The 12,960-nt window shown below is 39.9% G+C and overlaps 1 long non-coding RNA gene across 1 annotated transcript; it reads right to left on the bottom strand.

Moving 5' to 3' along the window:
- Positions 1–8,392: 8,392 nt before the first annotated feature.
- Positions 8,393–11,666, bottom strand: LOC121039394 (uncharacterized). Its single transcript, XR_005794738.1, has 2 exons — positions 11,624–11,666; positions 8,393–8,525 (listed from the first exon to the last, which is right to left on the bottom strand). It is a non-coding gene; the product is annotated as an uncharacterized LOC121039394 (long non-coding RNA).
- Between the last annotated feature and the right edge of the window lie 1,294 nt (positions 11,667–12,960).

Here is a 12,960-nt window from a genome sequence, read left to right as displayed (position 1 = left end):
ACTATTTCTTAGTTCCTGATCTCTGCAGCAGTGGATTCTCTATTGTCTCTATGCTTTTTTCAAGTCCAGCTACTAATCTTATGACTTTTATTCTAAATTCTTGCTCAGATATACTGTTTATATCTGTTTTGAGCAATTCTGCTGCTGTTATTTCTTTCTGGAATTTCTTTTGAGGAGAATTCTTCCATTTTGTCATTTTGGCTAGTTTTCTGTCCCTTATGTGTTTTAATAGCTTATTATGTGTCCTGCACCTGTGAACACTATTGTATTAAAAAGGGGTCATACACCATCCAGGGCCCGGCCCTGCAGGAGGTGTTTTTGGAGTGTGTTGCATGCTCTCTGTTATTGTGACTCTGGTTGCTTTATCTCCCTACTCGTGGTGGTGGTTTGGACCTTCCAGAAGATGTGCTTTGATTTGTTCATTGAAGTAATTCTGGAAAAATTTATTAAAAACGAAGGGGAGTGGTGTAAGGAGCCTTATCCCATACAAAGAGAGAAATGATAGGGATGGGGAAAAAGAAAAGAAAAAAAAACTGACCAGGCAGAATAACCAGAATAGAGAAGGGAATGAATAAGAGGAAGAAAAGGAAGAAGAATAAAATTAAATTAAATTAAATTAAATTTAAAAAGTGTGTGTGTGTGTGTGTGTGTGTGTGTGTGTGTGTGTGTGTACAAATCAGAAAATGCAAAACCACTGGACTGATATCTGATGGTGCCTTGGAACCAGTGCCTGTGCTGGTCTGGAGGAGACTGTCTGGTTGGGTCAGTGTCAATCTTACAGTGGTAGATACACAGTTACCAAGCTTGGAGACACGTGCCTTGGTGTAGGGGGGTCCTCCTTCCTCTGTGTGCCTGCTGTCTGTTCCCTGAAGCCCCACTTGTTGATGATGGGGAGAAAAATGGCAATGCCCCAGTCTGTATGCTCACCCTCCGGACCAGGTGTCCCAAACACTGTTCAGGCCATCCTCACAGTGGTGTGCAGGCATGAACTGGCTGGCTTGTCCTATTCCACAGTCTCCCATGCCTCCCAGGTGCTCAACTAGGATTCAAACCCCAATGTCTTAAAGGATCCTGCTCCATGTGGCCCATTTTGGGGTAGTGCCACTCCGCCAGCCAGCCGACAAAAAGCTTCTGGGTGGTGGGAATCTGCAGGGTCTATTTGCCTTCTTCCCACAGCACTCAAGGGAGAGGACTGCTCTCTCCGATTGCGCCTCTGAGCTGGCTACTGAGCCCAGGGCTGGCTCCCCTCTTCCCCAGGCATGCCAACAAGGTGGCATGCCCCAGTCAGGAGAAAGCCCTGAAACCCTAGAATGAGGTAGAAATTGGTTCTTTCTCCATTTTTTCCATTCCCTGGTCCATGGTTTTTCTCTTGTCCAAATTCAATCTTACACTTCCACAGCCTCTCTTTCTCTCCCTTTTGTCTCTCCACAGAAGGAGATTCCTCCCCTCCATGCCTATGCTGCCAGTTTTATCGCTCCCAGTTTGTAGTAATGCACCTGTGGCCTGCCAAGTTGTCTCTGTGGGCCCCTGGAGATGTTTCTGTCACTCTATAGCCTGGATACCTGGAATTTCAAGTCTTCTGGCCTCAATACTGCTGTGTTTGAGGAATGAGGGAACTTCGGGTCTCCCTACTTCTCTGCCATGTTCTAAATCTCCTCTTGTAAATCTCAGGAGGTCTACCTCTCATTCCAGTTGAGCCTGCTTCATTTTCACAGCAGACTAATTCTGCTCTAGTCTCATAGACTTCTATTTAATTCAATGGGTTTTCATCTACGGATACCATTTTAATTCTCATACTCATGCTGTCCCATATTGGGCCTCTAAGAGCCCATTTTAGCTGGCTTCTGTATCATTTTAATATGTCTTCATCTTCTTGGGCATCTCTTTGTTTTTGACAGAACAGGATAATCTCGGCTCATTTTGTATTTCCCCTTCTTTAGACCTGGAACTAGCTATTTCTCCATGAAGTCCTATTATTATTATTATTATTATTATTATTATTATTATTACTACTGGAAAAAGATATTTACAAACTAACATCTGGGTACCAGATGTATTTGCTTCCATTGAGCTACAGCTGACACTAGGCCTCCTCAGTAGACAGGGTAAGAATATAGATAGATACAGAGATAAAAATTTAGATTTAAATTTAGATATACATACCTATATGTAGGGCGCCTGGGTGGCTCAGTCAGTTAAATGTCCGACTTTGGCTCAGGTCATGATCTCACATTTCGTGAGTTCAAGCCCCGCCTCAGGCTCTATGCTGACAGCTCAGAGCCTGGAGCCTGCTTTGGATTCTGTGTCTCCCTCTCTCTCTCTGCCCCTCCCCCACTCATTCTCTCTCTCCCTCTCTCTCTCTCTCTCTCTCTCTCTCAAAAATAATAAACAAACATTTAAAAAAAGATATACATACATACATGCATACTCACAATTACATCTGTATATATGTTGGCCTATACATTGTATATTATAAGGTCACAGTGATATCTCAAGTCCAGTCTAACACTACAGGTTCATTCTAGTTTTCTCTCTTTCCATATTTCCATCCTTTTCTGAAAGCAATAAACCTGGCTCACAATACCCTTTATCTACTTATTTTGTCCAAGGCCTGGGAATTTCAACAGTTTTTCCCTCTTGCACTTTTCCCTCTTGCAGATGTTCACTTCTCCCTACCTGGACTCTGACACTCTCTCTGAGCTGCCTCCACTCCCCATGTGGACACCCTCCTTCCTCTACTGCCCTCCTACCTCCACTCAGACTACATATCCTATGCTATATTGCACAGGGATTGAGATTAAGCAACCTGCCTGGCAAGGAGGGGTGTACAGGGGGACTAGGGATCCCAGAGTGGTCTGAGAACTGTTGATTCCAGTCCCCAGCATGTGCATGCTATCTTCATCCTTCTCTGGCACCAGCACAGTGTGCAGGGCCATGTCCCCCAACTCTCAGGTTCTGATGCCATCACTGTAACACCCTCCTAAAAAGACACCCTTTCTACCTGCCTTGAGCTCTGACTCCTCATGCTGTGCAACAGTGGCCCTCCTCCCACCACAGACACCTACTACCTAATGTTTTTTGGACTGGATTATTTAGGATGGAAAAAGAAGAAAAAGAAAAGAAAGGGAAGAAAAGAGAAAAAAAATTAAAGTGGGGAAAAGGGTAAAAAAGAAACTAATGAGGAAGAAAAAGAGAAAACATAAGATTTGGGGAAAGATAATAAAGTCATAAATTTATTGAGAATCATAAGAGTATATATCTAGTGATCCCTAAGTCTGGCTAAATGTTGACATCATCTGAAGAACTTTTAAAAGCTTAGATCCTGGGGTGTCTGGGTGGCTCAGTCAGTTAAGCATCCAACTCTTGATGTTAGCTCAGGTCATGAGCTCATGGTTTGTGGGTTTGGCCCCACATCAGGCTCTAGGCTAATAGTGTGGAGCTGCGTGGGATTCCCTTTCTCTCTCTCCTGCCCTTCCCCTGCTCGTGCTCTGTCTCTCCCTCTCAAAATAAATAAACATTTAAAAAAACCTTAGATATTGAATGTTTTGGTGAAAAGGCTATTATTCAACCAGGTCTCCCAATTCCCTGTTAATGGCTTATTTTAGTATACTGGTGTTTTCATTCTGTCCTCTGCAGGACCGCATGGTTTCCTCAAGCTTCAAGGCAATATGTGCATGTGTGTGTAAGTGGAAAAGACATAGAAGGATGTCCACCTAGTGAAATATTCCCCACTTCCACTTCAAGCAGAGGAGAAGGGGAACTCCAATGTATTTTCTGTATTTGGCCTCCATGTTATCGCATTAAAAGACTTATCTGGCTTAAAAGTGATGAAAAAACATTGCATTATACTATTTTGCTTCTCATAATCATTGCATTTGGCCTTTTCTGTAATCAAGGCAAATTCTGGAAATACTCAAGGATTCTTTTAGAAATATAAGCATTCTTCAGTGCAACAAAAATTACTCCAACTTGCCAATCTCATTTAATATTGTACCTAGTAATAATACTATCTCATAATGTTTTGTACATAGTTAATAGGCTTCATTTTCTCATACAAAGGGTAAATTGTAAAAAGTCATTCTTTCTAAAACAAACCTGATGTTTTAGAAACATTGATATTTAGAAAATGATGTACTATCTAAATAAATCATGACAAATATTATAGCTATAGCTTCTTCTTTACCATTAAGAAGGTGAAGTATAGTGACGTATCTTTTCACATCATAAAGACAGAAAATTAATGTAACAAATATTTATCATGTTCTTTTTGTATGTTCAGCACCATGAAAAATAAGACTAGTTCACCTCTAAGAGACGAATTCATACTCTATCTGGAAAGACACCGAAAAACAAAAGTAATGCAACACTATTAGTAAAGTATAAAGATAAAAAGAGGAGAGAACTATGGAGCCCAGAAAACGGTGTATAGGTTAGTCTAGGGGTTTTAGAAAAGGCTTTATTTTAATTTAACTTTATTTTTTATTTTTTAAAATTTACATCCAAATTAGTTAGTATATAGTGAAGCAATGATTTCCGTAGATTCCTTAATGTCCCTTACCCATTTAGCCCATCACCCCTCCCACAACCCCTCCAGCAACCCTCAGTTTGTTCCCCATATTTCTGAGTCTCTTTTGTTTTGTACCCCTCCCTGTTTTATATTATTTTTGTTTCCCTTCCCTTATGTTCATCTGTTTTGTCTCTTAAAGTCCTCATATGAGGGAAGTCATATGATTTTTGTCTTTCTCTAATTTCACTTAGCAAAATACCCTCCAGTTCCATCCACGTAGTTGCAAATGGCAAGATTTCATTCTTTTTGATTGCTGAGTAATACTCCACTGTGTGTGTGTATGTGTGTGTGTGTGTGTGTGTGTGTGTGTGTGTGTACACCACATTTTCTTTATCCATTCATCCATCAATGGACATTTTGGCTCTTTCCATACATTGGCTATTGTTGATAGTGCTGCTATAAGCATGGGGGTGCATTTGTCCCTTCAAAACAGCATACCTGTATCCCTTGGATAAATGCCTAGTAGTGCGATTGCTGGGTTGTAGGGTAGTGCTATTTTTAGTTTTTTGAGGAACCTCCATACTGTTTTCCAGAGTGGCTGCACCAGCTTGCATTCCCAACAGTGCAAAAGAGATCCTCTTTCTTCACATCCTCACCAACATCTGTTGTTGCCTGAGTTGTTAATGTTAGCCATTCTGACAGGTGTAAGGTGGTATCTCATTGTGGTTTTGATTTGTATTTCCCTGATGATGAGTGATGTTGAGCATTTTTTCATGTGTTGGTTGGCTATCTGTATGTCTTCTTTGGAGAAGTGTCTATTCATGTCTTTTGCCCATTTCTTCACTGGATTATTTGTTTTTTGGATGTTGAGTTTGGTAAGTTATTTATAGATTTTGGATACTAACCCTATATCTGATATGTCATTTGCAAATATCTTCTCCCATTCTGTCAGTTGCCTTTTAGTTTTGATGATTGTTTCCTTCGCTGTGTAGAAGCTTTTTATTTTGATGAGGTCCCAGTAGTTCATTTTTGCTTTTGTTTTCCTTGCCTCCGGAGACATGTTGAGTAAGAAATTGCCACAGGCAAGATCAAAGATGTTTTTGCCTGCTTTCTCCTTGAGGATTTTGATGGCTTCCTGTCTTACATTGAGGTCTTTCATCCACTTTGAGTTTATTTTTGTATGTGGTACAAGAAAGTGGTCCAGCTTCATTCTTCCTCATGTTGCTGTCCAATTTTCCCAGCACCACTTGCTGAAGAGACTGTCTTTATTCCATTGGACATTCTTTCCTGCTTTGTCAAAGATTAGTTGCCCATATGTTTGTGGGTCCATTTCTGGGTTCTCTATTCTATTCCATTGATTTGAGTGTCTGTTCTTCTGCCAGCACCATACTGTCTTGACGAGTACAGCTTTGTAGTATAGCTTGAAGTCTGGGATTGGGAGGCCTCCTGCTTTGGTTTTCTTTTTCAAGATTGCTTTGGCTATTCAGGGTCTTTTCTGGTTCCATACAAATTTTAAGATTATTTGTTCTAGTTCTGTGAAGAATGCTGGTGTTACTTTGATAGGGATCACGTTGAATATGTAGATTGCTTTGGGTAGTATCGACATTTTAACAATATTTGTTCTTCCTATCCAGGAGCATGGAATCTTTTTCCATTTTTTGTGACTTCTTCAATTTCTTTCATCAGCTTTCTATGGTTTTCAGTGTATAGATTTTTGACCTATGTCGTTAGATTTATTCCTAGGTATTTTATGGTTTTGGCTGCAACTGTAAATGGGATCGATTCCTTCATTTCTCTTTCTGTCACTTCATTGTTGGTGTACAGGAATGCAACCGATTTCTGTGCATTGATTTTATATCCTGAAACTTTGCTGAATTCATGAGTAAGTTCTAGCAGTTTTTTGGTGGAATCTTTTGGGTTTTCCATATAGAGTTTCATGTCATCTGTGAAGAGTGAAAGTTTGACCTCCTCCTGGCCAATTTGGATGCCTTTTATTTCTTAGTGTTGTCTGATTGCATAGGCTAAGACTTCTAATACTGTTGAATAACAGTGGTGAGAGTGGACATCCCTGTCTTTTTCCTGACCTTAGTTTGTCCCCTGTCTCAGTTTGTCCCCATTGAGGATGATGTTAGCATTGGGTTGCTCACATATGGCTTTTATCATCTCAAGGTATGATCCTTCTATCCCTACTTTCTTGAGGGTTTTTATCAAGAAAGGATGCTGTATTTTGTCAAATGCTTTCTCTGCATCTGTTGAGAGGATCATACGGTTCTTGTCCTTTCTTTTATTGATGTGATGAATCACGTTAATTGTTTTGCGGATATTGAACCAGCCCTGCATCCCTGGTATAAATCCCACTTGGTTGTGGTGAATACTTTTTTTAATGTATTATTGGATCCGGTTGGCTAATACCTTGTTGAGGATTTTTGCGTCCATGTTCATCAGGGAAATTGGTCTATAGTTCTCCTTTTTAGTGGGGTCTCTGTCTGGTTTTGGAATCAGGGTAATGCTGGCTTCATAGAAAGAGTTTGGAAGTTTTCCTTCCATTTCTATTTTTTTGGAACAGTTTCAAGAGAATAGGTGTTACCTCTTCCTTAAATATCTGGTATAATTACCCTGGAAAGCCATCTGGACCTGGACTCTTGTTTTTTGGCAGATTTTTGATTACTAATTCGATTTCCTTACTGGTTATGGGTCTGTTCAAACTTTCTATTTCTTCCTTTTTCAGTTTTGGTAGTGTATATTTTTCTAGGAATTTGTCCATTTCTTCCAGATTGCCCATTTTGTTGACATATAATTGCTCATAATATTCTCTTATTATTGTTTTTATTTCTGTTGTGTTGGTTGTGATTTCTCCTCTTTCATTCTTGATTTTACTTATTTAGGTCTTTTCCTTTTTCTTCTTGATCAAACTGGCTAGTGGTTTATCAATTTTGTTAATTCTTTCAAAGAACCAGCTTCTGGTTTCATTGATCTGTTCTACTGTTTTTTTGGTTTCAATAGCATTGATTTCTGCTGTAATCTTTATTATTTCCTGTCTTCTGCTGGTTTGGGTTTTATTTGCTATTCTTTTTCCTGCTCCTTAAGGCATAAGGTTAGGTTGTGTATCTGAGATCTTTCTTTCTTCTTTAGGAAGGCCTGGATTGCTATACACTCTCTTCTTATGACCACCTTTGCTGCGTCCCAGAGGTTTTGGGTTGTGGTGCTATCATTTTCATTGACTTCCATATACCTTTTAATTTCTTCTTTATCTGCTTGGTTAGCCCATTCATTCTTTAGTAGGATATTCTTTAGTCTCCAAGTATTTGTTACCTTTCCAAATTTTTTTTCTTGTGGTTGATTTCAAGTTTCATAGCACTGTGGTCTGAAAATATGCACGGTATGATCTCAACCTTTTTGTACTTACTTAGGGCTGATTTGCATCCCAGTATATGTCTATTCTGGAGAATGTTCCATGTACACTGGAGAAGAATGTATATTCTACTGCTTTACGATGAAATGTTCTGAATATATTTGTTAAGCCCATCTGGTCCAATGTGTCATTCAAAGCCATTGTTTCCTTGTTGATTTTTTGAATAGATGATCTGTCCAGTGCTGTGAGTGGGGTGTTGAAGTCTCCTACTATTATGGTATTACTATTGATGAGTTTCTTGATGTTTATGATTAATTGATTTATATATTTGGGTTCTTACATTTGGTGCATAAATATTTACAATTGTTAGCTCTTCTTGGTCTATAGACCCCTTGATTATGATATAATGCCCTTCTGCCTCTCTTGATACAGTCTTTATTTTAAAGTCTAGATTGTCTGATATAAGTATGGCTACTCTGGCTTTCTTTCGTTGACCATTAGCATGATAGATGGTTCTCCATCCCCTTATTTTCAATCTGTAGGTGTCTTTAGGTCTAAAGTGGGTCTCTTGTAAACAGCATGGAGATGGGTCTTATTTTCTTATCCATTCTGTTAGCCCATGTCTGTTGATTGGAGCATTGAAACCATTGACATTTAGAGTCAGTACTGAAAGATATGACTTTACTGCCATTATGATGCTTATAGAGTTGGAGTTTCTGGTGGTGTTCTCTGGTCCTTTCTAATCTTTTGTTGCTTTTGATATATATATATATATATATATATATATATATATATATATATATATATTCATCTTTTGTCCCCTCAGAGAGTCCCCCTTAATATTTCTTGCAGAGCTGGTTTAGTGGTCACAAACTCCTTTAATTTTTGTTTGTCTGGGAAAATTTTTATCTCTCCTTCTATTTTGAATGACAGCCTTACTGCATAAAGAATTCTTGGCTGCATATTTTTTTGATTCAGCACACTGAATATATCCCACCACTCCTTTCTGGCCTGCCAAGTTTCTGTGGCTAGGTCTGCTGCCAACCGATCTGTCTTTCCTTGTAGGTTAGGGACTTTTTTTCCCTTGCTGCTTTCATGATTCTCTCCTGGCCTGAGTATTTTGTGAATTTGACTATGATATGCCTTATTGATGGTCAGTTTTTGTTGAATCTAATGGGGGTCCTCTGTGCTTCCTGGATTTTGATGTCTGTATCTTTCCCCAGGTTAGGAAAGTTTTCCGCTATGATTTGCTCACATAACCCTTCTACCCCTATTTCTCTCTCTTCCTCCTCTGGGACTCCTATGATTCTGATGTACCTTTTTAATGAGTCACTGATTTTTCTAATTCTTAAATTGTGCTCTTTTGCCTTAATCTCCCTCTTTTTCTCTGCTTCGTTATTCTCTGAAAGTTTGTCCTCTATATCACTGATTCTCTGTTCTGCCTCATCCATCCTTGCTGCTGCTGCATCCATCCCTGATTGCAGCTCAGTTATAGCATTTTTAATTTCATTCTGGTTATTTTTTACTTCTTTTATCTCTGCAGGAAGGGATTCTAATCTATTTTTGACTCCAGCTAGTATTCTTATTATTGTGATTCTAAATTCTGTTCAGACATCTTGCTTGTGTCTGTGTTGGTTAAATCCCTGGCTGTTGTTTCTTCATGCGCTTTCTTTTGGGGTGAATTCCTTCGTTTTGTCATTTTGAAGGGAGAAAAGGAATTAATGATGTAGAAAATTGAAATTAAAAAAATTAAAATAAAAAAATACTAAAATTAAAAACACACCCACACAAAAATCGAATAGATAATGCTATATCCTAGGTGTGTTTTGGTTTGGGTGTATAAAGTGGTTTGACAGATTAGAGAAACAAACAAAAAAAAGTTGGGGGGAGAGAGAAAAAGAAAAAAAGGAAATCATTTGAGAATTTGAAAAAATGAATACACTAAAGTAGACTAAAATACACAAAAGTAGAGGTGAACATACTGTGGTAGACTGAAATAAAATGAGGGAAGTAAGATAGAATTTGAAAAAAATTATAAAAAAGCAAAAAATATAGTAATAAAAATTAAATGAAAATATTTTTAAAAGAAATTTAAAGTAAAAATGAAGTTTTTCTCTTTCTGCATTCAAGAAAAAGAAAAAGGAAAAAGGGAAAAAAAGAAAAAGAAAGAAAAAAGGAAATTGTTTGAAAATTTGAAAAGGTGAGTACACTGAAGTAGACTAAAATAAAATGATGGAAGTAAAGTAGAATTTGAAAATTTTACACAAAAGTAAAAAATATAGTAATAAAAATTAAAGACATATTTTTAATAAAAATTGAAAATAAAAATGATTTTTTTCTCTTTCTGTATTCAAGAAAAAGAAAAGAATTGTATAAGAGAAAAAGGAAAAAGAGAGAAAGAAAAATTGAATAGATGAACCTGCTTACAGATTGAAGTAGGACTGAAATTGCTTTGTTTTCCCCTAGAGGTCAGTCCATGTAGCTCTTTATAGTCCTTAGATTAAGCCAGCGGTGAGGTTTGTGTTGTGAAGAGCAAAGTTGGCCCAGTTGGGCAGGGCTCAGTGTAACAGCTCCGCTCTCCCCTAGATGGCGCTGCTAGCCTACTGGGGTGGATTGTTATGGTGCTGCTTGGTGGGTATATGCATGCGTGGGAGCAGTGAAAATGACACCACCCAGCTACCCAGTCTGTTCTCCCAGATCAGTAGTTACGCACCAGTCCTCCCTCTTCAGCTCTCATCCACTCCCTGCTTTTCCACTCTCCATGACCAGGCCCCAGGTAGTACCTCTCTCCCAAGTTTTGTCTCAGATGTGGCTGTTTTCCCTGGCCCCTTACTTCTTTTTTTTTTTTTAACGTTTATTTATTATTTTTGGGACAGAGAGAGACAGAGCATGAACGGGGGAGGGGCAGAGAGAGAGGGAGACACAGAATCGGAAACAGGCTCCAGGCTCTGAGCCATCAGCCCAGAGCCCGACGCGGGGCCGAACTCACGGACCGCGAGATCGTGACCTGGCTCAAGTCGGAGGCTTAACCGACTGTGCCACCCAGGCGCCCCTGGCCCCTTACTTCTGAAGGATTGCGGCTTTGACCCGCTCCGCCCCTCTGTGGGAGGATCTCACTGAGCAATGGCCTAATGAGCAATGCCCAAATATTGGCTGTACCCAGGAATGCCTGCTGGATCCTGCTGTTGTGGGTGCCCCGAGACTGCAGCCAGGTGACAGCCTGCCCCCCCCCCCAAAAACAATCGTGAGACAGTGTACCCTCAGCATTTCAGGGACCTTGGAAAATCGCAACACACATCTGGCACCAGGCTTCACCCTTAACGACCTTGCCCCAGCAGTAGCGAATGTGTCTGCCTTCCGGGGTCTACTGGGACCAGGTGGCTTCAACATTCTCTACCAAATGTCCTTCCAGCAGTGGAACCACTTTTCCCCGTGTGGCCCAAGAACCTCCCAAACCCCACTCTGTTCCTGGGGATTCACTTTTCCTACCAGAGCACTGCCAGGTATAGAGGTGCAGAGTTGCAGCCTTTGCACTCCCCTTGTTTACAATCTTAATGGAATTTAAACCCTCTCCTTTCTCCTTTCTCCCTTTTTAGATTAGTCCCTGCAGCTGCTTCCAATTTCCACTTTCTTTCTTTTGGGGAGGGGTGCTTTTCCCGTATGCTCCTCCCCTCCCCAGTCTGTGTCCTCTCTCCGCCTGCAAAAGGGGTTCCCTACCTTTTGGGGCTTCTTGCCCCCCAAGTTCAGCTCTTCGTGTCATGTACCTGCTGAATTCTGTGGTTTAGGTTGTGGAGATTGTTGTGTTAATCTTCCAATCGGTTTTCCTAGGTGTGTAGGATGGTTTATTGTTGGTCTGGCTGTATTTAATGGATGCGAGACACAAAAAGCTTCCATGCTGTTCTGCCATTTTGGCTCCTCCCCCAGAAAAGGCTTTGTATAGGAGGTAAAGTTTGAGCTGAAAAGCTTATTCCTGCTGGTTATTTAAAAAAAAAAAAAAAAAGCCCTTTAATGTGGCCAGGATGAACTTCAGCATATGAAGCCCATATGCTATATTGATTCTAATGCAAGATCAGCTAACAATCTCTATGCCTTCTTTACATAGGTGTGAGTGGGAAGGTTCTGAAGCATGACATAATTCACTCCTTCTTCCACACCTCATTTAATGGGCATTAATGGTTTTGCTTTTTATTTTTTTCAAATATCCACTTACTGTAAATATTTGGGAAGTAGCCGTCTATGAAAGTAGGTACATAAAAGCCGAAACTAGTCTGAATAGTGAGAATATCCACCACTTGTTAGTTATATGGTGACAATTTATGTCAGTTTTTTACAATTGTTTCATTTGTAAATTTGGTGAAAACATATTCCCAGATACTTATGTGTCATGAATAAGGCAATAAAAGATCATATCTTTGTTATATTTAATATTTCATAGATGTGAAAACATTCATATGATAAAATGTATGCTTTCATCATTTTCAAATAATGGCTTTTCTTCCCCAAAATATTAAGATGATTACCATAAAAGTGGTAGAAGAATATAGCTGATATTTTAATAAATTCTTAAAGGCTGGTTATGGACCAGCGTGACAGTTTAGTATTCCTGGGAGTCTTGAGTACAAGGGAAGTCTGCTCTTTCTCACCAGCTCTTTTGTGTGTGCATCTGCCAGGTGCTCATGAGGAAGACTGGGGCAGGGCAGGACCTGAAAGAGTCCTGTTAGTGGCACAGTCATGCAGGACCTGCCAAGTGTGAGTGGAGGAGTACTTGGAGATGTCCATCTGTGTACTATGGGTTCTGTAAGAACACAAGGTGTTGATTGGCTACCACTTGGGAATAGAAACACTGAAAAACCCTACCACTGAGGCCCTTGTATGCAGGGCCTACAAGATTGAGGCAAAAGCAGTAGAACCAAGAAAGCACTGCTCTTACTACAAGTAACAAACAATAGCAGTCTTTCACCAAGAGAGAGGAAAAAGCATAGAGAGAAACCACCTATGTGGCATAGGCTTGCAGACCCACAGAAAGCCAAGGGTGGAACAGGAAAACTTCTACCACTCTGTAACTTGCATCAAGCTTAAGGCAATACTGCCCCACCACTAG

Source organism: Herpailurus yagouaroundi, unplaced genomic scaffold, assembly GCF_014898765.1.
Source record: "Herpailurus yagouaroundi ecotype Mexico unplaced genomic scaffold, PumYag 180, whole genome shotgun sequence".
NCBI classification, from domain to species: domain Eukaryota; kingdom Metazoa; phylum Chordata; class Mammalia; order Carnivora; family Felidae; genus Herpailurus; species Herpailurus yagouaroundi.
The sequence above is the reverse complement of the archived record's forward strand: the minus strand, read 5'-3'. Positions and strand labels throughout refer to the sequence as shown.